The 27,988-nt window shown below is 57.6% G+C and overlaps 1 protein-coding gene across 4 annotated transcripts in view; it reads left to right on the forward strand.

Annotated features, from left to right (window-relative positions):
* The first annotated feature begins 1,092 nt into the window (after nt 1-1,092).
* Nucleotides 1,093-27,988, forward strand: part of LOC103109703 (SH3 and multiple ankyrin repeat domains protein 2-like) — a 53,871-nt gene continuing 26,975 nt past the window's right edge. For 2 of the 4 annotated variants that reach the window (XM_060177278.1, XM_060177281.1), the window contains exon 1: nt 1,093-1,432. The gene's annotated coding sequence lies outside the window, so the exon portion shown is untranslated. Of the gene's footprint in view, nt 1,433-6,930; nt 7,287-22,163; nt 22,204-27,988 lie in introns of those variants that run through there. The other 2 variants (XM_060177279.1, XM_060177280.1) reach the window with 2 other exon arrangements.

A 27,988-nucleotide genomic window follows, 5' to 3' on the forward strand; every position in this document is an offset into this window, starting at 1 on the left:
CCCCGCCCGCACTAGCTGGGGGCGCAGTTTCCAGCCCCTCCCCCGCATTATCTGGGGGCGCAGTTTCCAGCCCCCCCCGCATTAGCTGGGGGCGCAGTTTCCAGCCCCTCCCCCGCATTATCTGGGGGCGCAGTTTCCAGCCCCCCGCCCGCATTAGCTGGGGGCGCAGTTTCCAGCCCCCCGCCCGCATTAGCTGGGGGCGCAGTTTCCAGCCCCCCGCCCGCATTAGCAGGGGGCGCAGTTTCCAGCCCCCCGCCCGCATTATCTGGGGGCGCAGTTTCCAGCCCCCCGCCCGCATTATCTGGGGGCGCAGTTTCCAGCCCCCCGCCCGCACTAGCTGGGGGGGAGGGGGCCGGAATCGGACCTTGGCCTGTCCGGGGGGCGGGGCGGGACTTGGGGGCGTGTCGGGGGCGGGGCGGGGCCGGGCCGGGGCGGGGACTTGGGGCGGGGCGGGGCGGGACTTGGGGGCGGGGCGGGGCCGGGCCGGGGGCGTGTCGGGGGCGGGCCCGGGCGGGGGGCGGGGCCGGGTTGCCACAACAGACCGGGTCCCCCACCCCGCGGGTCCCCGCCGCGACCTTGGGCAGGGCTGCGCCCCCACCTGCGCTGCCGCCCCCGCTTTCCGCCCGGAGGGGCGGGGCTGCACCCCGAGTCCGGACCCCCCCCGCTCCCGGGCTCCCCGCCCCCCACTCGCCGGGCGGCGCCGCGGCCAGGTAAGCGGCAGGTGGGGAGCTGGGCGGGGGCTGGGCGGGGAGACCCCCCTGCGGGCCGGCTGCGCCCTGGAGCCGGAGAGGCTGCGGGTGGGACCCCGCGCCCGGACCCGCTGTGCAGCCCCCACCCCGGGGCGCCCGGCCGGCGCGCACGTGCCCCCCCCCCCCGCCCCACGCAGCGCGGGTCCCGGGTCTCCTGGCCGCCAGGGGGCGCGCGGGGCGGGGCCGCGGGGCTGGCGGGGCCGGGGGGCTGTTGCGGGCACCTGCTCGGCGCCCAGGTGCGCGGCGGTGGCTGGGGCGCCCGGGGTGCAGGGTGCCGGGCCTCTGGGGTGCCAGCCGGGTGCCCGGAGTGCCGGGATGAGAGGGTGCCAGGGTGCCAGCCGGGTGTTCTGGATATCGGGGTGCCGGGGCTCCAGCCAGGTGCTCTGGATATCGGGGTGCAGAGGCGCAGAGGTGCTGGGGTGCCTGCCAGGTGCTCTGGATATCGGGGTGCAGAGGTGCTGGGGTGCCAGCCAGGTGCTCTGGATATCAGGGTGCAGAGGTGCTGGGGTGCTGGGGCAGCGGGTCCAGCCCCACCCCGCCGCCGCCCTGAATTATGCAGGAGACCAGCTGGCACGCCAGTGAGTCAAGTTTCCAGACCCGGGCACCCCCCCCCCCCGCACCCTTCCCGCCAGCGCGCCCCACTGGCTGGAGCCCCCACCCGAGGGAGCTGGACCTGTGAGCAGGTGAGACCCTCACCCCCCCCCCAGACCCTCGCTGCCGGGGTTCGAGGGTGCGGGTCGCACTATAGGGCCCCCGGCAGCACTGCTATAGGGTGGGGACACTGGGGTCGCTGTGCTGGGGGGGGGGGGCACGGTGCCTTCTCTGGGAGACTCTCCACCAGGTAGAGGGGCACGGGGGGGGGGGTGCAGTGCCTTCTGCACCCAGGTTTTGGGGCCCTGGGGCCCTGTGTGCCCCGGGCTGAGGGGGCCATGGTGCCCAGACCCAGCTCGGTGGGGTGTGGCGCCCTGGGGTGGGCCTGGCGGTGTTGGGAGAGGCCAGGGCACCCTGGGCGGCTGAATCTGGGAAGGAGCCAGTGACTCTCAGGTGGGCACTCAGGGTGGGGCACTGGGGGGGCCGTGGGGACCCTGAACCGGGTGCCAGCACACACACCCCCATCCTCAGAGGCTTGGAAAGTAGGGGGTTTCCACGTGGAATTCCTGGGAAGTTAATTGGTTAGCTCCCTGGCCTCTTTTTTGAAACCTAAGTTCCAACATTAATGAGGTCAACCCACTAATTAAATTAAACCCCGAGACAAAAAGCAGGGAGGTAAGTTTGGGAGCACCCCCGGGAGATGGGGGCTGGCAGTTGGCCTCTCCCTGGGCCTGGGCCTGTGGCCATGCCGACCTTCTCCGGGCCCCTGTCGTCCTCTGCAGTGAATCGTAATGGTGACCAGCTGGCCACTCAGTGCACCTGCCTGTCCTCTTGGGGGGGGGTCTCAAAGGCCTCCCGGGGGTGTGGATGTTGGTCACCCCACACTTGTGCTTGGTTGGGGTTCAGCTGTGAGGGGTGTAAGGGAGCCCCCTGGATTCTCACCCAGGAAGCAGAGCATCTTGGGGAGACTGGAGGGACGTCCCTGTGCTCATGGGAACCCCGCTGCTGGCCTGGGGCTGGGCGGGCAGCCCCGGGGAGCCCCCTTTCTGGAAGGTCCTTTGATTATTCTGAGGACTGTGTTGTGTTCCCAGCTGGGAGGACTGCACGGAAGCCCCCCACCCGGCAGCCTCTCACTCTCTTTGGGAATTAGGGGTGTGCTGCCATGCCCTGCCGAGGGGCTTGCTGGGGCGTCTGCACTCTCCGGGTGGCGTGGGGGGGTGCGAGGACAGGTGCATGCACCCCTCCCCCGTGAGGGAGTCCCCTGGTGACAGGATTCAGGCCTGAGGGGACCCCGCCACATTCCAGGACTGTCACTAGGAAGATGGGAGAGAGTCTGAAATGACACTACATTTTCCTTTCTATGTATTTATTCATTTAATAGTTTATTCACTTATTTACTGGGTGGAGACGGAGTCACTGAGAGGAGAGGGGGAGAGAGAGACACAGAGACGCCTGCAGCCCTGCTTCACCGCTTGTAAAGCCTTCCCCCTGCAGGTGGGGCCTGGGGGCTTGAACCCGGGTCATTGCGCACTTCTTCTAGCGTTTGCCCTTCTTCCGTAGCCAGTCGACAGCGTCAGGTTGAGCCTGATGTCAAGTTTCGAGACCTCCTTTGAATCCGGAGAGGTGGCAGTCGTGGACTATGTGGGTCATCGTCTGTCTGGAGCCGCAGGGGCAGTTCTGTAACATGTGTACTCTACTGGGTACACCACCCAGCCCCTGTATATTATTCTTATTCTTATTAGTGATTTGATATTGATTTACGAAAGTACGAGATCACGGGGCTCTAATTCCACACTCTTCCCACCCCCAGAGCTCCCCGTGTCCCCGTCTCCTCCACTGGGAACTGCAGTGGTTCTCCCAAGGTCACAGAGACTGTTTCTGTGTCTGTCTGTCTGTCTAATTCTCTCTTTTTTTTTTTTTTTGCCCATTTTTCTAAGGCCCTGCCCCTTCTCTCTCTCCCTCCCTCCCCCTCCCCTCCTCTCTGAGGTTTTCTGCCTTCTCTAAGCCACACCTCCGCCTAGCACCACTTCCAAGTGCTCTTCCTTTTTCTTCTATTATTATTATTTCACCAAGGGATGAGGACGGGCGTGGGAGAAAGGGCTTGAAGCAGGACCGGGGCTGTCGGTTATCCAGCCAAACTTGACTCAAGTGACTTTTAGTTCTTTCCCAGAGCCCTGCTCTGCTGGGACTCCTGGTGGTGCCTGGGAAGGAACCTGGGACCTCCCGCCCTCTGGCATGAAAATAGTCAGCGTACCCCCCCCCCTTGTGTCCTCACAGAGCATCCATTCGTGTCTGTAACTGTCGTCTGTCCTGTTTACCTCGGTGGGAGGTGGGGGCACGTCCAACGTGGTGTTTGTTGGGGTGTCTCAGAGGATTGGGGTGACGTTGGCAGTGGGGTCTGAGGCTGCTGGGTCTGGGTCCCACCCCCACCCCCACCCCCACCCCGGGGTCTGCAGGAAGGGACATTCAAAGTCTTCTCTGTGTGAGGTGACCTCCGACACTTTTCCGTCCCCCCTCCCAGGGCCAGACCTTTCTATCTCTGAGACCCCCCCACCTGCCCTCTCCCCCACTGAGGGGACATAGACAGATTTGGCTTAAGGACCCCAACCTGGAGCTCCCCGGCAGGTGACCCTTGTTACCTGGTCACTCACGCAGTGAGTCCCGCCTTCCTCTGCCCTCGGGGGCCCTCAGGGGCTGGGTTACTGGAACACAAACTCAGCAGAGCTCTGCTCTGCATGCAGACCCCCCCCCACCCCCCACGTGCCCCAGGAACCCCCAGACCCCAGGAGGAAAGGGAAAGAATCAGAATGAAGGTGAGGCCTGGGTGCTCAGGGCACAGAGACGGGCTGAATCCTCGGGGTGGCAGCTCCTGCCCCCGCCCGAGGCCGTGGGGCTGGTTAACAGTGTCGTCTGAAGCCCCGAGTCAACACACACACTCATGCCTTCAGGTGGACGGTCCGGGGCCCTGTCGGGAGGTGGCAGACGGGGGTGGTCACCTGGAAGCGGCCCGGTGGTGGGGGTCTGCCTGATGCCCCTGGGCCCAGCTCCAGCCCGCAGGAGGAATGTTCTGGTGTTTGTCTTGGCACTGCCCACGGCTGCAGTGAACACCGGGCAGGCCTGGTCCTCGCTCTGGCCGTGTCCCCGGAAATCCAGACAGGTGCTGGGGAGACGTCCCCGCCCCTCAGGCTCAGAGCAGCCAGGCCCACGTTCAGTCCCCAGCACCCCCAGTAGCCAGAGCTGAGTGGGGCCTGTGGTCAGGATGCAGTGAGATGTCTGGGCGTGTGCCGAGGGGCTGTGCCTGCTGTCAGAGTCAGAGGCCGGGTTCTTACTGTTAGTGAGTGGAGGGGCCGGGGGCCAGAGCACCCACTAGGGGAGGGAGCCTGGGCTGCAGCCAGGAGCCTTGGGGTGCAGGTCGTACACTCTACTGGCTGGGCTATCTCCCAGAACCACAAAACAAGCATGACTAGAAGTGACTGATGGTGTCAAAAGCCACCAGTCTGTGTATGTGGGGGGGGGTGTGCGTGTGTGCGTGTGCATGTGTGTGTGCACGTGTGCATGTGCATGTGGGTGTGTGTGCATTGTGTACACGTGTGCATGTGCATGTGGGTGCCTAAGTGTGTGAGTGTGTGTGCATGTGTGTGCCTGTGAATGTGTGCGTGTGTGTGCATGTGTGTACATAAGTGTGCATGTGCATGTGTGTGCGTGTGCATGTGTGTGTGTATTGGAATATGAGGACAAGGATGCCTCTGCCATGAGCCTTCCACCCGTTGAGGGGTTCCAGCCTTACAGGGTGGAGGAGGGGGGTGGCACCCCCAGAATGGGGCAGACATGGGTCTGTCTAGGCCAGCACCCGGGGGACCAGGGCGTTACTGGGTCGTGGCCAGCTCAGCACCCTGCCAGGCTGCTAGGAGTCGGGGGTCTGCAGTGCAGGACAATCTCCCCGTACCCCCTAAGATCTGCTGGCATCTGGGAACCGGGGGGTTGGATGGTGTTGCCAGCCTAGTCCTCCCCACACTCTCGGGGGGCTGGCCCAGGGCAGCCCAGCTCACTGTCAGAGCCCCCCAACGTCAAACGAGGACCCTCAAGGGTGAAACGCTTTTAGCCAATCCCCCTAAATTCTGGTTGAGGCAGGAGCTGTACCATGGAGCCCCCAAAAGGGGGTCCTCCTGGGGGTCCTGAGGGCACTGTGAGCAAGGCCTCAGGCCTCACGCTGAATCCTTGGGGTGGCAGCCCCTGCCCCCTGCCTGAGGCTGTGGGGCCGGTTAACAGTGTCGTCTGAAGCCAAGAGTCAACACACACACTCGTGCCTTCAGGTGGATGGTCCCGGGCCCTGCAGACTGGAAGGAATAGCGAACCCAGAGCCCCAGGGGTCCCCAGTTCAATCCCTGGCACCACCCCCCACCTTCCCCAATATAACTGAGCAGTGATCTGGTTTCTCTCATAATAAAAAAATATGTACTTCCAGGGACCAGGTGGTGGCGCACCTGGCTAAGTGCTCACATTACAGTGCTCAAGGACCCAGGTTCAAGCCCCTGGTCCCTACATGCGGGGTAGGGGGGAAAGCTTCATGAGGGCTGCAGGTGTCTCTCTGTCTCTCTTCCACTCTGTCTCCCCCTCCCCTCAATGGCTCTCTGTTTCTATGCAACAATAAATAAATAATTTTTAATTTTTTCTTCTTAATTTATCCCTGAAGTTGTTCTTATTATTCATCGTTGTATTATTGTTGTTGTTATTGCTGTCGTCGTTGTTGGATAGGACAGAGAGAAATGGAGAGAGGAGGGCAAGACAGAGAGAGGGAAAGAAAGACAGACACCTGCAGACCTGCTTCACCGCCTGGGAAGCGACTCCCCTGCAGGTGGGGAGCCGGGGGCTCGAACCGGGATCCTCACGCCGGTCCCTGCGCTTTGCGCCACCTGCGCTTAACCCGCTGCGCTACCGCCCGACTCCCATAAATAAATATTTTAAAAATATATTTCCCAGCACATTTCCTTGTTCTCAACGGACACCACCATCTCCGATTTCGGATCGACCCAGAGAAAGAGACCCCCGTTCACAGAGCTTCCCCTGCGCTCTGCAGAGTCTCCTGCATGCGAAGTGTACACATGCCCTTACATGCGCTCTGCTTTTCCTTTATAGTTTTATTTATTACTAGAGAGAGAGTAAAGAAATTGAGAGGGGAGGGGAGATACAGAGGGAGAGAGACAGAGAGACCCCTGCAGCCCTGCTTCACCGCTCGTGAAGCTTTCCCCCTGCAGGTGGGACCGGGGGCTCGAACCTGGGTCCTTGAGCCCTGTAACCTGTGCGCTTGACCAACCAGGTGCGCCACCGCCCAGTCCTGATTCTTTCTTTCTCTATTTCTTTCCGTCTTTCTTTCTTTTTATATTTATTTATTTATCTATTTATTTTTAAAGATTTTATTTATTTACTAATGAGAAATATAGGCGAGAGAGAGAGAAAGAACCAGACATCACTCTGGTACATGTGCTGCCAGGGATCAAACTCAGGACCTCGTGCTTGAGAGTCCAGTGCCTTAGCCACTGCGCCACCTCCCAGACCACCTTTTCTTTCTTTCTAAGTTCAAACATTCAGCAAGGCTGAAAGAATTTCACCCAAAGTCCTTGAAAGGCCCTCCACAGACTGTTTACCAAGCTTCCGGAAAATTCTGCCTCCTGGATCTCAGTACCACCCACCCCCAGGAGGTCGCCGTGGATGTTTGTCAGGGCTCTCAGCCTGAGCTGTTCCCTCCGCGGTGGGGGCTCTCAGGACACCCACCTTCCTGGTTGGCAGGAGCCTGGGGGAATATTCCGGGCTCCCTGGGGTTTTTAGAACCCCGCCCCCAGGCTCTGCAGGGTAATGGACCCACCTGCTGGCAAGTGTTCACAGAAACCACTTGGACAGAGAAAGCCACGCAGACACAGACCGGGCTTTTTTGCAAAAGCGAATGAGGTGCAGTGACTTGGGGCCCTGGCCGGCTGGGCTTGGGGGCTGCCCTCCCACCCCGAGGCTCAGGGGGACCTGAAGGCCTTTCCTGTGTCAAGTGAGAGGTTGGGGGGCTGTGGGGGGGGCTGGGACATCCTGCCACCCCCTCTCTCTGGTGCGGGGGGGGGGGGGGGTCCCAGCTGGCCAGCATGGAGTCTCAGGGCCCCCACAGTGAGGGGACTTCCACCTGGGGACAGTGGGTCATCTAGGTGGCTGGGCCCCACAACTGGGGTGCCTTTCACTTGATGTTGTCACTAGGGTTCCAACCTGGACGTCCGTCCCCCTAGAGCCGGCACTAGAAGCCCCGCAAGGGACAGTTGGGGACAGACCCCCGCTGGGAGGGAGGAGGTCTGGGAAGTGCAGGAGGGCCTTGGGGACCCGTCTTGAGAGAGGCCACTGGCTCTGAAGGCTGGTCTGGTAGGTGAGCTTCTAACTCCCCCCAGGCCTGCTCTCATCCACCGTCTGTCCTGACTGCCCCCCACCCCCAAGCCCAGGCTGACCCGGCATGTCAGGGTGAGGAGAGCAGGTCCCCAGAAGCAGACCAGACCCTGCACCTCAGCTCAGGCTCTGAAGGAACTTCTGGGCTGGGAAGCAGAGGGGAGGGAGCACTGTCCTCCCACACGTCACTGGTCACTGGCACCAAGGAGCCCGGCACCAGCCAGGCCTGTTCCGCGGCCCCGGGCCATGGGTGCTGGGCCTGGGCAGGGTGCCCGCCCATGTCCGCCCATGTCCGCCATGCTTGGAGGGGCAGAGTCCAGGGGTGCCGGGTCTGGAGTCCCAGCTGTTAATGATTGCTGGGTCCCTGTGCCGGGGGAGCTGCTCTCCTAGGTGTGGCCTGGGGGGTGGGGGTGGCGGTGGGGGTGGGGGGCTGCCTGTGGGGCCCCTGCTGTGGTCCCTGCCTCCTCTTTGCTGTGACTCAGAGGCGGGGCCTGTGGGCCATCCCTCCCCACCCCCTCTCTTTAGTTTTGTTTTAATGAGAAAGAGAGAGTCACAGAAAGACCAGAGCCCTGCTCAGCTCTGGCTGATGGTGGTGCTGGAGGCTGAACCCGGGACCTCAGAGCCTCAGGCAGGAGAGTCTTTCACATAACCATTATTAGTATCCTTGTTGTTAATTTTCCCCAGAGTCCTGCTGAGCTCTGGCTGATGGTGGTGTTGGGGATTGAACCTCAGAGCCTCAGGCAGGAAAATCTTTTGCAGAACCCCCTGTGCTTGTCTCCCCAACCCCTCCGTCTGTGGTCTCTGGGGTGCGGGGGTTCGACGCCCACCCAGCAGATGAAGGGGGTGTGTTTGAGGTCACCGAGTGAACCCCAGAAGCGCCCTTGGCGGGTGGGGCAGCCCCACCCTGACCTGCAGCCACTGTCTGCTTGCGCCCTGGCACGAGCCCCGGTTTCCACGCTCCCAGCAGCCTCTGCTGGCCACGCTAGGGGTACCCCAGCCCCCCAGCCTAGCCCGCAGCCCGCTCACACACGCACGTACGTGTCTGTTGCATGCAGTCTCCCAGGGAGCAGGCCTGGGGGGTGGGGGGGCTGCTCCGTGTACAGCACCCATCTTTTGGCCTTGTTATCAGAGACAGAGAGAGATTGAGAGGGGAGGGGGAGAGAGAGACAGAGAGACACCTGCTTCACCACTCGGGAAGCTTTCCCCCCCACAGGTGGGGACCGGGGGCTTGAACCCGGGTCCTTGTGTACTGTGACGTGAGCGTTTAACCTGCTGTGCCACCGCGTGGCCCCCTCTGTCTGCGTTTCAAACAGCTCAGCTGGCAGAGAGCAGGACTTGCGGGTTTGAGGCTCCTGGCTCTGGTCCCAGCACCGCATGTGGGGGGTGGGACTGGCCGGCTCCCTCTTCCTGTCTCGTGTGAAACTCTCTCCCGTGTCATAAATAAAATGCATCTTCACAAACAATTTGACAAACATTTGGGGGCTTGGGAGATAGCACAGCGGTGGTCCACCGGGCTTGCATCTGAAGGCCCGGAGCTCGAACCCTGGACAGCCAGCGTTCGAACAGCCAGAGCTGAGTGGTTTTCTGGAGAAATGAAGTTGTGAGAGAAGCTAGAGGAAGGCTTGCTTCATGTTTACTTGTTCATCTTTGCCACCGGGACTCAGAGCTGGCACGGGGGACTTCACTGAGCCCAGCGGTCTCCACTCCCCTGTACCTTGTTTCTTTTCCGAATGAGACAGAAATCGAGGGCTTAGAGAGAGGGGGAGAAAGAGAGAGAGAGGGAGAGAGAGAGAGGGAGAGAGAGAGAGAGAGAGAGGGAGAGAGAGGGAGAGAGAGAGAGGGAGAGAGAGGGAGAGAGAGGGAGAGAGAGAAAGGGAGAGAGAGGGAGAGAGAGGGAGAGAGAGAGAGAGAGAGAGGGAGAGAGAGGGAGAGAGAGGGAGAGAGAGGGAGAGAGAGGGAGAGAGAGTGCGACAGGCAGACACCTGCAGCCCTGTCCACCACTTGTGAAGCTTCCTCCGTGCGTGTGGGGACTGGGGGCCTGAACCCAAGGCCTTATCTCGTGCTTGGGGCTGTGTGTGCCTAACCAGGGGAGCCGCTGCCCAGAGGTATTGAGAGAGAGAGGGAGGGAGAGGAGTGCTGGGGCTCAAACCTGGTGCTTCAGACGTGCTGAGCCTGTGCTCCACTTCGGAGCTCTCTCCATTCTTTGGTTTTTAAAGGATTATTTAAGGGCTGGGGAGAACGCACAAGACTGTCTTGCCTGAGGCTCCAAAGTCCCGACCATCGGCCATCGGCCAGAGCTGAGCAGGGCCTGTCTCTGTCTTTCCTTTTGTATCTCTTTCCCATTGCAGTGATAAAATATTTTAAATAATAATAAAGAACATTTATCCAAACACTGCTGAGCTTATGCACTGCTGGGGATGGAGCCCAGGCCCTTCGTGTTCAGCGCCGAGCAGTCGCCCTGGCCCTGGGTCCCACCATTCTTGTTGTGCGCTTTATGTCGGCGGCGTCCTGAGCTTCAAAGCCCGACTGGCTGGGCCGGCCCCTCAGGCCTCTCTCTGACCCCTCTCCCCGACTTGTGAACTCAGGAGGCAGAACTGGGGGGTCTTACTTGCATGGCGGGCTGGTCGTGTGGTTTGGGGTCAGTTCCAGCTTGGTCCCCTGGGTTCTGTGTCCCTGAGGTGTCCTTGGCCAAGCTGGAAAAGACGGGGGGTGGGGGGGGGTGGGGGGGTGGTCACATCCCCCAAGCTCCGGCCTCTCCCACGGCCACTGTCAACACCGGGACACACTTCCAGCTGGACCGTGATGGGTCAGGGAGATCTGGTTAACACTGAGGAAGCAGTCACTGTCCTCCTCCCAATGCCCATGGTGCCCGTCTGTCTGGCCCCCATCTGTCTGTCCCTTCTGCTGGAGGGATCCCAAGGTCCCTGTCACACATGCTGAAGCGTGTGGGCCCCCCCCCAGATGAGCTGGGGAGGGTCCCGCCCTGCCCTGCCCTGCCTGTCGTGACGCCCTGCCCGTCGTGACAGCTGCTGGCTTGTCCCGAGCTTGTCCTGTGACACAGAGACGTCCACTTGCTTTTTGGCCTGAGTCTGTGGACGGCAGTGGACAGCCCTCCCCGGGCCTCAGCCAAGCCGGTGCTCCCCAGGTCAGGTGCACCCCGCCCGGTTCTCACACCTCTGACCCTCACAGGGCTCTGCGCTGTCATATTGAATTACTTTGCCCAGACATGCAGAAGACATATTGATTGCCCTGTACTTGTTGGTTTTTTCCCTTTAATTTCCTCTCTCTCTCTCTCTCTCTTTCTTTGCCTCCAGGCCTATCACTGGGGCTTGGTGCCAGCACTGCAAATCCCCTATAGATGGCTCCTGAAGGCCGTGTATCCATTTTTTAAATTTTTATTTATTTTTCCCTTTTGTTGCCCTGTTGTTTTATTGTTGTAGTCATTATTGTAGTTATTGATGTCGTTGTTGTTGGCTAGGACAGAGAGAAATGCAGAGAGGAGGGGAAGACAGAGAGGGGGGAGAGAAAGACAGACACCTGCAGACCCGCTTCACCACCTGTGAAGCGACTCCCCTGCAGCTGGGGAGCCGGGGGCTCGAACCAGGATCCTCACGCCGGTCCTTGCGCTTCGTGCCACCTGCGCTTAACCCGCTGCGCTGCCACCCGACTCCCCATGTATCCATTTTTATTGGACAGGACAGAGAGAAGCTGAGAGGAGAAGGGAGAAAGAGAGGGAGAGAGACAGAGAGACACACCCGCAGCCCTGCTTCACCCCTCCTGAAACCTCCCCCCCTGCAGGTGGGGAACCGGGGGCTTGAGCCCCAGTCCTTGTGCTTAGTGCTGTGTGCGCTTAACTGGGTGCTCCACTGCCCCCTCCCCCGTCGCTTGTTTCCTTGCTGCCGGGGACACACGGAATAATCTAGGCCACCTTCCTCTGTGTGTGAGTTACAGAAAGGTTACGGTTATGGGGAACTGACACTCATTTTTCAAGAGGTTTTTCTTTTCTCTCTCTCTTTTTTTTTCTTCCTCTTCTTTTTTGAGTTGACCGGAGCTGGCCCGCGCTCCTCGTTATTTCTGTTCACACTCTGCTCGGAGGGCTTTCTCCAGGTCACTTGTGTTTCTGTGTGAGGCCCTGCCGTCGGCCCTCTCATCTCTGCGTCCTGCTTGGCGTGCCGTGCCCTCCTTTCCTTTCTCTGGGTCTGCTGGAAACGCCTTTTATTTCTGAGCCTGTCATGGCGGTGTCTCTGCCCCTCACCCACTCCCACCCCTGCTTTTTCCCCTCCCTCCTGATTTAGCCGAGCGAAAAGCTTGTCAGTCCCATTGATTTTTTTTCCCCTCAAAGGGCCAGCATCTGGCTCGCTTTGGATTCGCCCCAGTTGTGCTTTTGCCTCACGGATTTCCACCTTTATCAACGCCCTCCTGTCTGCTCGGTCTTAGCGCTTTCTTTTTCAAGATAGAGATTGAGATCTTCCTTTTAACTACAGACCTTCAGAGCCATCAGACCCCGCTCAGTCTGTGCCACACGACCCTTTCCCCGTCTCACAATATCTTCTCCCCTCGTGGTGCCTGGGTCTCTGGCCCACCTGCATGTAGTAGCTGTGTGCCGTTCCCTTGCTGTTTGCAAACTGCGAGAAAGATCTCCACGGAGGTCAGGTTGGGGCACCCGGTTGAGTGCTCACATGACCGTGCGTAAGGACCAGGGTTCGAGCCCCCCGCTGCCCACCTGCGAGGGGGCGGGAGAGGGAAGCTTCACAAGCAGTAGAGCAGGGCCGCAGGTGTCTGTCTCTCTGTCTGCCTCTCTGTCTGCCCCACCCCTCCCGATTTTTCTCTGTCCTGTCAATACAGTAAGAGACAGTAGAACAAGATTTTTCTTTATTTCATGAGGGAGATGGGGAGGCGTAGCCCTCTCAGCTGACGAGTGACCGTGACCGGGGCTACCTGGGGCCTCACCTGCGGCCTGAGATGGGCAGTTCTGCCATGCTGCCTCTGAGCTCTCTCCTTGGGCCCATGGACTCCTGGATTCCGGAGGTTTCTTCCCCACCAGTGACTTCTCATTTCCTCCTCAGAATGCACCCAAGCTGCGTCCACGTGGTGCCTCTCAGAGACCCTGTCCCTCCTCCTCCTCCTCCTTCCATTGTCCTTTTATTAAATACAATCATAAGTATGACACATGATTATATGATTATATCATCAATACACATCATAACGATTAAATATGGTAAATATAAAACCATTCTATAGCTGTGCATATAGTTATGTTATAATTAAATGATTTTTAACGATCTATGAGAGAAATACAGAAACACCAGAGCCCTGCACAGCCCTGGCTGACAGTGGCGCTGGGGATTGAACCCGGGACCTCAGGGCCTCAGGCAGGAGAGTCTTTTGCAGAACCCCAGTGCCATCTCCCCAACCTTATTATTATTATTATTATTGTTATCGTTATCATGACCATTTCCCCCAGAGCCCTGCTTGGCTCTGGCTGATGGTGGTGCTGGGGATTGAACCGGGGACCTCAGGGCCTGGCAGGAGAGTCTGTTGCAGAACCTCTGTGCCGTCTCCCCCGCCCAGATTCCCATCATCTGTGGGACTGGGTGCTCAGTGCTGGGTGTTTCTCCTCCGCCACTGAGCTTGCTGGTCGGTGTGGAGGTCTCCACCTGCCCAGCCCTGCCAGGGAACCCCAGACACTGAAGAATCGGGGACATGTCTTGCTCCCTGTCCCTGCCCGCCGGGCCGGGAAGGACAAGCTCCGGCCCTGGGGTGCTGACACGGGGCCCCCCACCCTCGGGTGCCCGCTGGGCCTGGGAGCTTGGCTCGGCCAGAGCCGCGCAGAGATGGGGTCTGCGGACGGACTGCCTGCACCCGCTGGGTGCCCGCCGTGGGGATGGCGTCCAGCTGCTTCTCCGGGGGCTGAGAGGAGAGGCCGGCGGGGTGGGGTGGGGTCCCCGATGACCCCACGGGCCCCATCCTGGCGGGCGGAGTCCAGCTTTTGCCAACCTGACCACGGCCGCCTCTTTTTTTTTTATTTTTTTTTTTATTTCAGAAAGGATTAATTAACAAAACCATAGGCTAGGAGGGGTACAACTCCACACAATTCCCACCACCCAATCTCCATATCCCACCCCCTCCCCTGATAGCTTTCCCATTCTCCATCCCTCTGGGAGCATGGACCCAGGGTCATTGTGGGTTGCAGAAGGTGGAAGGTCTGGCTTCTGTAATTGCTTCCCCGCTGAACATGGGCGTTGACTGGTCGATCCATACCTCCAGTCTGCCTCTCTCTTTCCCTAGTAGGGCGGGTCTCTGGGGAAGCAGAGCTCCAGGACACATTGGTGGGGTCTTCAATCCAGGGAAGTCTGGCCGCACGGCCGCCTCTACTGCAGTGTCTCCCTCTATGTCTCTTCCTAAAGACCCCCCCTCCCGTTGGTCTGATTCGAATTCTGCTTCTAAGACCCCTCCTGTTGCGTTGCTGAACGCTGTGGTCTATTTACATCATCACTGCTTTACCTGAGACCCGCCCTGCCTGCAGGGCACTGGTTTAAGCACACTGGTTCCACTCTCTTTTCCCTCCGGCCCCTCTCCTAGTCACACCCTGTTTTCCACCATTTAATCCCCACTGGTTTGTGTTCTCTTTCCACTCCATCCCCTGTCCTGCGTACTTCCTCTTCCTGAGACTTCCTCCTCAGGAGACATAAAGGACAGGATCTTCTTGTTTTTATTTAACAGTATTTTTAAAATATTTATTTATTTATTTTCCCTTTTGTTGCCCAACATTGTTGTGGTTATTGATGCCGTCATTGTTGGATAGGACAGAGAGACATGGAGAGAGGAGGGGAAGACAGAGAGGGGGAGAGAAAGACAGACACCTGCAGACCTGCTTCACCGCCTGGGAAGCGACTCCCCTGCAGGTGGGGAGCCGGGGGCTCGAACCGGGATCCTTACGCCAGTCCTCCAGTTTCGCACCGTGTGCGCTTAACCTGCTGCGCTACAGCCTGACCTCCCCCTCTCTTATTTTTTAATTCATTTTTTAAAGATACTTATTTATTTATTCCCTTTTGTTGCCCTTGTTGTAGTTATTGTTGTGGTTATTGATATCGTTGTTGCTGGACAGGACAGAGAGACATGGAGAGAGGAGGGGAAGACAGAGAGGGGGAGAGAAAGAGGGACACCTACAGACCTGCTTCACCGCCTGTGAAGCGACTCCCCTGTAGGTGGGGAGCCGGGGACTCGAACCAGGATCCTTGTGCCTGTCCTTGTGCTTTGCGCCACATGCGCTTAACCCGCTGCGCCACCGCCCGACCCCCAGGACAGAATTTTCTAATGAAGAGAGATTAGATTGATTGCACTGCATTCCTGCTCAGTGAAGACTGAACTGCGTTCCCAGCTCAGCCATGAGTCCCTGGTCGTCTGACTCCCACCCGCAAAGCTAGCCTGGAATTTGGCGCCTGAGCCTGAACAGGGACTGGCACCCCCCCTTTTTTTTTTTTTTGCACCGGGAGCCTCACACATGCCTCCACCCCTCCTGGGCTGATTTTCCGAGAGGGAGAGAGAAAGAGGGAGAGACATCAGAGCAGGGCTCCATCCCTGAGGAGCTTCCCCTGGTGCTGCGGTGTCTCCCGGTGGAGCCAGGTTGGACCCAAGGCTTTGTAAAGCAGGGTGAGGCGTGCACTCTACCGAGCCCTGGAGGCTCTGGCCGCAGGAGGGAGGGTGGTGTTCTAAGACCTCGGGCGGCAGAGCGGGTGGCGCCCGTGACCCTGGAGGCACCAGCTTGGGTTTCCTGCCTTTGCCTGCCGCCGAGCTCGCAGGCCGCCTCATGAATATTTCACGTCTGCCTTGCTGCACCTGCCTTACCCGACCTCACCTGCACACACCTGCCTTACCCGACCTCACCTGCGCACACCTGCCTTACCCGCCCTCACCTGCACACACCTGCCTTACCCGCCCTCACCTGCACACACCTGCCTTACCCGCCCTCACCTGCACACACCTGCCTTACCCGACCTCACCTGCGCACACCTGCCTTACCCGCCCTCACCTGCGCACACCTCCCTTACCCGCCCTCACCTGCGCACACCTGCCTTACCCGCCCTCACCTGCGCACACCTGCCTTACCCGACCTCACCTGCGCACACCTGCCTTACCCGACCTCACCTGCGCACACCTGCCTTACCCGACCTCACCTGCGCACACCTGCCTTACCCGCCCTCACCTGCACATACCTGCCTTACCCGACCTCACCTGCGCACACCTGCCTTACCCGACCTCACCTGCACACACCTGCCTTACCCGCCCTCACCTGCGCACACCTGCCTTACCTGACCTCACCTGCATACACCTGCCTTACCCACCCTCACCTGCGCACACCTGCCTTACCTGACCTCACCTGCACACCTGCCTTACCTGCCCTCACCTGCGCACACCTGCCTGACCCGACCTCACCTGCACACCTGCCTTACCCGCCCTCACCTGCGCACACCTGCCTGACCCGACCTCACCTGCACACCTGCCTTACCTGACCTCACATGCACACCTGCCTTACCCGCCCTCACCTGCGCACACCTGCCTGACCCGGCCTCACCTGCACACCTGCCTTACCGGCCCTCACCTGCACACACCTGCCTTACCCGCCCTCACCTGCACACACCTGCCTTACCTGACCTCACCTGCGCACCTGCCTTACCCAACCTCACTTGCACACACCTGCCTTACCCGACCTCACCTGCACACACCTGCCTTACCCGACCTCACCTGCACACACCTGCCTTACCTGACCTCACCTGCGCACCTGCCTTACCCGACCTCACCTGCACACACCTGCCTTACCCGACCTCACCTGCGCACCTGCCTTACCCGACCTCACCTGCACACACCTGCCTTACCCCCCCTCACCTGCGCACACCTGCCTGACCTGCCCTCACCTGCACACCTGCCTTACCCGACCTCACCTGCGCACACCTGCCTTACCCGCCCTCACCTGCGCACACCTGCCTTACCCGACCTCACCTGCGCACCTGCCTTACCCGACCTCACCTGCACACACCTGCCTTACCCAACCTCACCTGCACACCTGCCTTACCCGACCTCACCTGAACACCTGCCTGACCCGACCTCACCTGCACACACCTGCCTTACCCGCCCTCACCTGCGCACACCTGCCTTACCCGCCCTCACCTGCACACACCTGCCTTACCTGACCTCACCTGCGCACCTGCCTTACCCACCCTCACCTGCGCACACCTGCCTTACCCGACCTCACCTGTGCATTCCTGTTTATTCTCGAGAGGCCTCTGGTCCCATACGTCTCACCTGTACTCATGCTCCACCCACCCGCCATTTTGCAGAACGAGCCAGGAGGCAGGGGCCGGGCCATAGACCAGGTCACTGTGCTTTCAGGAGGGTCCTCAGCCCAGGGTCTGCCTGGACTCCCTGCCCCCAAGCCCCACCCAGAGGGGCTCCGGCCCCCGGCAGTCAGGCCGCGCAGCAGACATGAGGTCTAGGAGCTGAGGGCCGGGCCTCGGGCTCAGGGAGTCACGGTTCTCTCTTGGGGCTGGCACAGAGCACACTAACTTGGAGAGAGAGAGGGGGGGGGAAGAAGAGGAGAGAACCAGACCAGGCGGTGGTGCACCTGGTTCAGTGCACACACTACAGGGCACAAGGACCCAGGTTCAAGCCCCAGGTCCCCACCTGCAGGGGGGAAGCTTCATGAGTGCTGAAGCAGGGCTGCAGGGGTCTCTCTGTCTCTCTCCCTCTCTCTCTCTCTCCCTCTCTCTCAATTTCTCTCTGTCTCTATCTGATAAAAATATTAGGGAAAAAAAAAAAGAGAGTTAAGCATGTGATGCCAGGGATTGAACCCAGGACTTCTTGCTTGAGAGCCCAGTGCTTTACCCCCTGGCCCTCAGCGGGGCTGTCAGTCGGCGCTCCTTACGTCGGACGCAGTCACCAGGGACGGCTCAGGGTCTCCTACCTCGCCATCCCAGGGCCTTCCCATGGTGCCGTGGTGCTGGGGTGTGTGTTCCTGAGTGTGGTCTGTGCTCTGAGATCCCTTTCCCTTTGGGGTGTGCGTACACAGTTCTGGGAGATTCTGTCCTAGTACTCTGTTCATTTACTTATTTATTTTTAATTGTTATTCATTTATTTATAAAATAAAAAATATCAACAAGACCATAGGATAACAGGGGCAGAATCCCACACAATTCCCACCACCAGGGTTCTGTATCCCCGCCCATCCACTCCCCTAATAGCTTTCCTATTCTTTTTTTTTCTTCTAATTTCTTTATTGGGGAATTAATGTTTTACATTCAACAGTAAATACAATAGTTTGTACATGCATAACATTCCCCAGTTTTCCATATAATAAATACAACCCCCACTAGGTCCTCTGAATCCTTCTTGGACCTGTACTCTCCCCACCCACCCACCCCCACCCCAGAGTCTTTTACTTTGGTGCAATATGCCAACTCCAGTTCAGGTTCTGCTTGTGTTTTTTTTTTAATTTATTTCTTTATTGGGAAATTAATGTTTTACATTCAACAGTAAATATAATAGTTTGTACATGCTTAACAGTCCCCAGATTCCCATTTAACAATACAACCCCCACTATGTCATTTATCATCCTTCTTGGACCTGTATTCTCACCACCCACCCCACCCCAGAGTCTTTTACTTTGGCGCAATATGCCAACTCCAGTTCAGGTTCTACTTGTGTTTTCGTTTCTTATCTTGTTTTTCAACTTCTGCCTGAGAGTGAGATCATCCCATATTCATCCTTCTGTTTCTGACTTATTTCACTCAACATGAATTTTTCAAGGTCCATCCAAGATCGGCTGAAAACAGTGAAGTCACCATTTTTTACAGCTGAGTAGTATTCCATTGTGTATCTAGACCACAACTTGCTCAGCCACTCATCTGTTGTTGGACACCTGGGTTGCTTCCAGGTTTTGGCTGTTACAAATTGTGCTGCCAAGAACATAGGTGTACACAGATCTTTTTGGATGGATGTGTTGGGTTCCTTAGGATCTATCCCCAGGAGAGGAATTGCAGGGCCATAGGGTGGGTCCATTTCTAGCCTTCTGAGAGTTCTCCAGACTGTTCTCCACAGAGGTTGGACCCATTGACATTCCTACCAGCAGTGCAGGAGGGTTCCTTTGACCCCACACCCTCTCCAGCATTTGCTGCTGTTCCCTTTTCTGATGTATGACATTCTCACAGGAGTGAAGTGATATCTCACTGTTGTCTTGATTTGCATTTCTCTGACAGTCAGAGACTTGGAGCATTTTTTCATGTGTTTCTCGGCCTTTTGGATCTCTTCTGTGGTGAATATTCTGTCCAAGTCCTCCCCCCATTTTTGGATGGGGTTATTTGTTGTCTTGTTGTTGAGTCAGGCAAGCTCTTTATATATGTTGGTTATTAAACCCTTGTCTGATGTATGGCATGTAAAGATCTTCTCCCATTCTGTGAGGGGTCTCTTGGTTTGGGTAGTGGTTTCTTTTGCTTTGAAGAAGCTTTTGATTTGATGTAGTCCCATAGGTTTATACTTGTCTTGGTCTTCTTTGTAATTGGATTCATTTCATTGAAAATGTCTTTAAAATGTATGCTTGAAAGGGTTCTGCCAATATTTTCCTCTAAGTATTAGATAGTTTCTGGTCTAACATCCAAGTCCTTGATCCACTTGGAATTTACTTTTGTATTTGGTGAAATACAGTGGTTCAGTTTCATTCTTCTGCATGTTTCAACCCATTGTTTCCAACACCATTTGTTGAAGAGACTCTGCTTTCCCCATGTAATAGTCTGGGCCCCTTTGTCAAAGATTAGATGTCCATAGGTGTGGGGGCTAGCTTTCCTGTTCTTTATCCCAGGATCACTATGGGGAGCAGAAGGTGGGAGTTGTGGCTTCTGTAATCAAGTCTTTAATCAGTCTGACTTTCTAGTACCTGAACCTGAACCAGTGTTCAGGACAGGCTTTGGATTAGGATGGGTCAATCCCCTGTACTCAGTACAAATTAATGGTGAAGATTCACGAATGTGTCCTGATTGATTTAGACTCTTGCTGCCATGAATCTAGTGTATATACAAAGGCCTCAGGGGCCTTCCGCAGGCAGTGAAGTCAGGGCTTGTATTTCCCCACCGCATGCTTTGCTTATAAAAAGCTCCTCTGCACCTCTTGCTCATATATAAGCAAAGAGAAATCTGGGATTTTTATTACTGAATGTCAAGGCTGTATTTTGACAAATTGTGTTACTTCTTCTTTGGGGGTAGAAATGTTGGTTATTTTACATCAAACCCTTATGTCATGCTCCCAATAGAATTGAGACAACCATGATTTGATGACCCGGGAATTCAGGCTCTGATCACTATTACAGGTACATTAAAAAGACCAAAAGGATGTATAGCTGCGTTAGTATTAGGAATTCCAGCACTTATAGGAATTATTAGTACAGTGGCTGTAGCTACTACTTTACTTGTACAACAAAAGCATCATGTAGACCAGCTTTCAAAAATATTTCTTTAGTATTTATTCTCTTTTGTTGCCCTTGTTGTTTTATTGTTGTAGTTATTGATGTCGTCATTGTTGGATAGGACAGAGAGAAAGGGGGAGAGGAGGGGAAGGCAGAGAGGGGGAGAGAAAGACAGACACCCACAGACCTGCTTCACCGCCTGTGAAGCGACTCCCCTGCAGGTGGGGAGCCGGGGGCTCGAACCAGGATCCTTCCTCTGGTCCTTGCGCTTGGTGCCATGTGCGCTTAACCCGCTGAGCTACCACCCGACTCCCTTCAAAACATGTTTCTGTAGCACTTATGACACAGGAAAAGATAGACAATTTGAAGGCACGCCCTCCAGAGGGCAGTGCAGAAGCTGCCGTTTTTTGCCCTGCGTGCTTGGAGATAGATGCCTGCTCCCCATGGGCTGTGGGCTCCACCCCGGTTCGGTTCTGCAGGATGGGAGCCGGCTGCAGGCCTCCGCTCCTTTTCCCACTGGCCAGGCTCTGCTGTGTGGCCCTGTGTGTGGCCCCAGGCTCTGCTGTGTGGCCCTCCCAGTCTTGCCGGGCGTCCTGGGAGCCTTCTGCTGGGGGCTGCCGCGCCCTGGGGCTGCCGAGTCCTTTGTCTTTTGAGATGACATCCATGAGCAAATGCTGATGGGGCTCGGTGCCTTCGCTACGGATCCACTGCTCTGTGGCCGCTTTCCCATCTTACTGGACAGGACAGAGAGAAATTGAGACGGGAGGGGGAGGGGGTCGGGCGGTAGCGCAGCGGGTTCAGCCCACATGGTGCAAAGCGCAAGGACCGGCATAAGGATCCCGGTTCGAGCCCCCAGCTCCCCACCTGCAGGGTGAAGCAGGTGAAGCAGGTCTGCAGGTGTCTGTCTTTCTCTCCCCCTCTCTGTCTTCCCCTCCTCTCTCCATTTCTCTCTGTCCTGCCCAACAACGATGACATTAATAACTACAACAATAAAACAACAAGGGCAACAAAAGGGAACATAAATAATTTTTTTAAAGAAAAAAGAAGGGAGGGGAAGAGAGAGGGAGAGAGACAGAGAGACACCTGCAGCCCTGCTTCACTGCTCAGGAAGCTTCCTCCCTGCAGGTGGGGACCCGGGACTCAAACCCAGGTCCTCACACCTGATGACGTGTGTGTTCAAAACTGGGTATTATTTTTCAGCTCCCTGAATCTGGGCATCTGTGTGTCTGACCCCTCTGGGCAGTTTCAGCCCCCTCCCCTCTCTGCTTCTGGGACGCGGGTCTTCCGTGAGCCCCAAGGCCCCCGAGGCTGTCACCCATGTCCTCATGGGGGAGGCGTCTGTCCTCCGTCTGTCACTGGCCATGTCATGTTTCTCCATCTTGCAGAAGCTTCCGGCCTGTCTGAGCTCAGTCCTGGGGAGGGCACCCAGGACCACTGTTGGCCCCCAGATTGGGGGTCTGCAGTACTGCTGTGGGGCTGGGGTCCCTGCTCCGAGACCTCTGCTGGGGACTTCAGCCCCTCCTCTCCCCTGCCCCCCTGCTCCCCAACCTGAAGGTGACACAGAGGTCACAAGGGTCCCGGCTGCTTCTGCTCCAGGGTGATTTGGGTTGGGGGGGTCTGGACACCCCCTCAGCCTTAGCTGCGAGGGCCAGGGCTGAAAAGCTGAGGACTGTGTCCCTGTCTCTCATGTCTCTCGTGTCTCTGGGTCTCCGGCTCCTCAGCCCCCAGTGTGGGGAGCAGGAGGCCAAGGCTGGTGGTGAGGGTGCCCCACGCCCCCCCCCCACCCGGGACCCCAGCTGGCCCCAGGTCCTCTCCGCACCTGAGCAACCTCTCCTCTCTGGACCATTTACTATCTCTCGTTTTATTGTTTTGAGCAGAGCGCGGCTTGGCCTTGGCTACCTGCAGGGCCGGGGATCGAACCCGTGGCCCGTGAGCCTGTTCCGTCCTGTGCCACCAGCCTGTTCCCGTCCGGAGACGCAGCTCCCGGCCCCTCCGGTGAGTCTGTCTGGCCGTCTCCCCTGCCCCGTTCCCCCGCCAGCCGCCCCATCGGCCACCGGCTCAGCCCAAACTGATGTTCACGTGGGGGGGTCCCGCTTTGCAAGGACGCTCATCAGAACTGCGGCCCAGCCCTGCACATGACTTAGGGCATTTGTAACGAGAGATGCAGAGAGAGAGAGAGATGCAGAGAGAGGAGGAGAGTGAGAGGGTGGTGGAGAGTGAGAGAGCAAGAGAGGGAGAGAGAGGAGGGTTGTTAGGGCCTGTGGGGAGGGGGTGTCCAGTGCCCCCTGCAGCCCCGGGCAGCTCTCCGAGACCTAGAGTCACACCGTCTCTGTCCCCCTCACGTCCCCCTCGGCCACCTCTGGAGGGAGGCGCTGTGTCCTGTGTTGAGGTGAGGGTCTCCCTCCTCGTGGGGGACAGTGGGAGGCAAGGTTCCAGACAGACAGACAGACAGACAGCCTTTGCCACCAGGCCGTGGTTCTCTGGGTCCCCCCGCCTGTCTCCCCGGCACCCTCAGAAACGCACAGGGACCCTGTGTGCCCGCCACCCCCGTGCCCACCCTGGGCTGAATGGGGAGCCTGTGGGCTGGAATTCCAGAGTGTTCTCTGAGTTGGCGTCAGCGGCCCCTTGTGGGCTCAGTGCATAGTAGTTGTTCAGCCGGGGTCTGGAGAGGGGTCCTGGCACCGTCCCGGGCGGGGAGGCAGAGGGCAGACGGCTCGGCCAGGCCCCGGCCAGCTGGGTGGGAGGTCAGAGAGGGGCTCTAGGGCTGACCCGCGGTGGGAGAAGCGCCGGACGCAGGGCCCTGGCCCCAAGAGTCTGGAGGGGCGGCACCCAGACACCCGAGGCGGGGTGTCTGCTGAGCCCCGGCCGGGACCCCAGGCAGAGCATCTGTTGGGAAAATCACAGAAAACGCGCCGGGGAGACCCGGGATGCTTCCGGGCCAGTGGGATCCCGGAGCCCTTGTCACAGCGGCCGTCGCCATCGGGGTGGGGAGAGCCGGGGACTCTGGGCCGGGGACTGGCCCGTGTCTGAGCGTCACTCGTGGGGGCGGCTCTCTGAGGCCTGGAAAGTGGGGGTCTCTCTAGTGTGCACGGGCCCCGGGCCCTTCAGGGAGGGAGCCAGAGGCTGGAGGCACAGACAAGGCCTTTGCGTCCCTGCAGGGCCTCTGGGCTCAAACCCAGGTCCTGACACATTGTAACAAATGCACATAACCAGATGTGCCACCACCCAGTCCCCAAATTACTTTATTTTAAATGTTATTTTGGGGGTATTTTTACATTTATTTATTTATTATTTTTTTGCCTCCAGGGTTATCGTTGGGGCTCGCTGCCCGCACTGCAAATCCACTGTTCCTGGAGGCCATTTTTTCCCTTTTGTTGCCCTTGTTGTTTATCGTTGTTGTTGTTATTGCTGTTGTTGTTGTTGGATAGGACAGAGAGAAATGGAGAGAGGAGGGGAAGACAGAGAGGGGGAGAGAAAGACAGACACCTGCAGACCTGCGTCACCGCCTGGGAAGCGACTCCCCTGCAGGTGGGGAGCCGGGGGCTCGAACCGGGATCCCTACGCCGGTCCTTACGCTTTGCGCCACCTGCGCTTAACCCCCCCCCCAGCCCCCAGTGAGCTCTTCTTATATTCTGGTTATTAGCCTCTAATGAACGACATGTAAAGATTTTCTCCCATTCTGTGAGGTGTCTCTTTGTTTGGGTGGTGGCTTCTTTGGCTGTGCAGAAGCTTTTCAATTTAATATCATCTCACGGGTTTATTTTTATTTTAGTCTTCCTTGCAACTGGGTTTGTTTCATCAAAGATGCCCTTGAGATTTAGATGGGAAAGTGGTCCACCAATGTTTTCCTCTAAGTATTTGATAGTTTCCAGTCTAACATCCAGGTCCTTGATCCATTTAGAGCTAACTTTTGTGTTTGGTGAAATGAAGTGGTTCAGTTTGGGCCCCCTTATCAAAAATTAGATGTCCATAGGTGTGGGGGTCATTTCTGGGTTCTCGACTCTGTTCCGTCGGTCTGTGTGTCTATTTTTGTTCCAGCATCAGGCCGTTTTAATTTCATTGGCTTTGTAATATATATACATAATATTATATAATAATATTATTTTCCCCAGAGCCCTGCTGAGCCCTGGCTGCCGGTGGTGCTGGGGATGGAACCTGGGGCCTCAGAGCCTCAGGCAGGAGAGTCTGTGTGCAGAGCTATTATTATTATTATTATTATTATTATTATTATTTCCCAGAGCCCTGCTGAGCCCTGGCTGCCGGTGGTGCTGGGGATGGAACCTGGGGCCTCAGAGCCTCAGGCAGGAGAGTCTGTGTGCAGAACCCCTGTGCCACCTGCCCCCCTCCACCTATGTCCCTGGGCTGTCACACATGTGCTGCGAGTCCCTTCCCCACACCCAGTGACTGTCCCCAGCAATGGCACACAGCCATGGCCCTGGGCATGCTGGCCTGGTGACTGTCCCCCGCAGTGCCCAGGCCGTCAGAATTCTCAGGGTGGGGGGCTGAGGTCTCTCCTCCTGGGCGGGGCCGCTGTCTGCTGTCACGTGTGTCCTGGTGCCTTGCCCCAGCTACAGCCGCCATGAGGAGAGTGGGGCCCCTGGGCCTGGGCTTCCCTCGGAGCCCGATGGCGTGAGTGGGTGGCCGGGAGTGTGACCTTGTGGTCAGGGGAAAAGCGTCCCCGGCCAGCGGCCACCTGTGATTGGGGGGGGTCACTTTGCTATCAGGACCCTGGTTCCTGGGGTCACAGACTCTGGGTGACACCCTTTCATACTCTGACGGGAGGAGGGTCACTTGAGGCCAGCTTTGTGCCCCCAGGAAGTTGCTGTCGTGGCCACAGTGGGGAGGGTGACAGAGGAACCTGCAGCCTACAGGGAGGGGTGGTAGGGGTGGGGGCAGCCCCGAGCTGTGGCTCTGCCCCCCCCAAATGCTGCTGGGGACTTTTTCCCACCTGAGGGACAGACGTCGGCCAGACTCTGTTGGGCTAACGTCAAGAGAGAGAAAGAGACAGACAGACAGACAGACAGAGGTGACCCAGGAACCAAGCTCATGGAGGCAGGACAATTCAAATCTTTATTCATTTGAGCGCTCCAGAGTCGGGCACCAGCACACCTGGTTAAGCCACATGGCGCAAACTGCCATGGCCAGCGTCAGCCCCCTGGTCTGCACACCCGCCCTCCTCCAGCTCGGGACATGGCAGAGATAAGACAGAAACGGAAGTGGCTTGACATACATGGTTAGGAGAGGGGCGGAGAAGGGCAAAGGGGGCCGGGAACGGTGTGGACCTCCCCAGCAACTGTTGCGAGGAGTTTTAACTGGTAGGATTAATAATAATACCCTGGAGGCTGGGAGGGTCTTGAGGGTAGAAAGATAGATCAAAGGAATGGAGTGGGTGGGGATCTTTCAGGCAAAACAAAGATTATGAAGATAGTAAGTCTGATAAGACAAGGGGGTGGATGTCCCCTCAAGTCAAGCCCTGCCGAGCTCAGCCACATCCTCACAATTTCCCTACAAGACTCTGCCATATTGAGGCAGTCTGTCTCCGGGCCCCGTGTGTCTCTTGTCACCTGAGTCCTCTCTGGATGACAGCTTGGGGCCTGGCCATTTTGTTGGGGGTGGGTGGGGGGCAGCTAGGAGGCCGCGTTGTGCTGGACGTTCAGGCTCTAGCCTCAAACTGGGGTGCAGGCCATGGGGGCATGAGACACAGAAGAGGGGTTTCCTTTGCTCCACTAGTGGCTGCCTCCCAGGTGTGGCCCAGGTTGTGGGCTGAACAGTCACCAGAAGGTGGTGTGACATTGTTCAGTGTGGTGGAGTGCAGGACTGCTGCCCGATGCCCCACGTTCAATCCCGCGGCACCATCAGAAGCCAGAACTGAGTAATGTTCAGGCTCTCTCTCCATCTGTCTGTCTGTCTGTCTGTCTCTCTCTCTCTCTCTGTCACACACACACACACACACACACACACACATACACACATTAAATAAGCCTTAAAGCGGGGGCCAGGTGGTGGCACACCAAGTTAAATGCACATAGTACTAAGCACAAGGACCTGGGTTCAAGGCCCCACTCTCCCCATGCAGGGGAGAAGCTTCACCACTGGTGAAGCAGGTCTGCAGTTGTCTGTCTGTCTCCCCCTCCTCTCTCAATTTCTCTCTCTCCTGTCCAACAAAATGGGGAAAATGGCCTCCAGGAGCAGTGGCTTCGTAGTGCCGGCACCGAACCCCAACGATAACCCTGGAGGCAAAAATCAATTAATTAAAATTAGTGATAAGACTTTAAAAAAGTAGGGTCTGGGTGGTGGTGTAACCGGTAAAGTCCACAAGTTTCCGTGTGCAAGGACCCGGGTTCAAGCCCCATCCCGGTCCCCACTTGCAGGTGGAATCGTTTCATACAGCCCATGCCTGGGGGAGGGCTTTGGCCTGATGGACCCGGGAGAGCGCGGGCCGCCTCCTGCTCTGGGGGCAGAACGGGGCTGAGCAGCTAGGGACATGAGCCTTGGCCTCCCACCCGGGGACATGGCTCCTCTCGCCCACCTTCTGCTGCCTTCTGATGGGGTCCCTCTCTGGTGCCCTCCACCACTCGTGACGCTTCCCCCTTGCAGGTGGGGACCAGGGGCTCGAACCCATGCCTTGGTGCACGGTGACACATGGACACATGCACTGGACCTGGTGCTCCACTACCCAGCCCCCCCCCCTTCCTCCCTTCCTCCCTTCCTTTCTTTTTTTTTTTTAAATATTTATTCTCTTTTGTTGCCCCTGTTTTATTGCTGTAGTTATTGTTGTTGTTGTTATTGATGTCGTTGTTGTTGGATAGGACGGAGAGAAATGGAGAGAGGAGGGGAAGACAGAGAGGGGGAGAGAAAGACAGACACCCGCAGACCTGCTTCACCACCTGTGAAGCGACTCTCCTGCAGGTGGGGAGCTGAGGGCTCGAACCGGGATCCTTACACCTGTCCCTGCGCTTTGCGTCACCTGCGCTTAACCCGCTGCGCCACCGCTGGACCCCCCCTTCCTTCCCTTCTTATTTATTTATTTATTTGATAGATACATAAAGAAACTGAGAGGGATGAGCTCTTTCTCTGGGACAGACAGACGTCCTGTCCCTGTCCCCAGCCCTGGCCCTGGCGGGGGACTTTGCCAGGTTCCTCTCAAGCTGTTGGCAGGGACGGTTCGGGGAGGGGGGCGCCGACAGCTTCCTCCTGGCTGCCCGCGCAGTTGAGCGGGGCAAGTGGGCTTTCTTTTCTCTTTATTCGCAGCTGGGGGGGTAGTGGGTTGATTTTTCCACTGTGACAGCTGAGACAAGTGTCCACCTGCCTCTTTGCTGCCAGGTGTGTTCAGCTGGGGACTTGCTGTGTCTGTGCTCAGGAGGGGTAGGAATGAGTTCTCTAGTTGTATTCATTTATTTATTTTCCCTTTTGTTGCCCTTGTTGTTTTATTGTTGTAGTTATTATTGTTGTTATTGATGTCATTGTTGTTGGACAGGACAGAGAGACATGGAGAGAGGAGGGGAAGACAGAGAGGGGGAGAGAAAGACAGACACCCGCAGACCTGCTTCACCGCCTGGGAAGCGACTCCCCTGCAGGTGGGGAGCCGGGGGCTCGAACCAGGATCCTGACGCCGGTCCTTGTGCTACGTGCATTTAACCCGCCATGCTACCGCCCAGACCCCTTTCCCTCCTTAACTCTCTCTCTTTTTTTTTTACTTTACTATATTTCCTTTGATAAAACAGAGAGAAATGGGGGGGGGTAGACAGAGAGACCCCTGCAGCCCTGCTTCAACACTCAT

Source organism: Erinaceus europaeus, chromosome 17 (assembly GCF_950295315.1).
Source record: "Erinaceus europaeus chromosome 17, mEriEur2.1, whole genome shotgun sequence".
NCBI classification, from domain to species: domain Eukaryota; kingdom Metazoa; phylum Chordata; class Mammalia; order Eulipotyphla; family Erinaceidae; genus Erinaceus; species Erinaceus europaeus.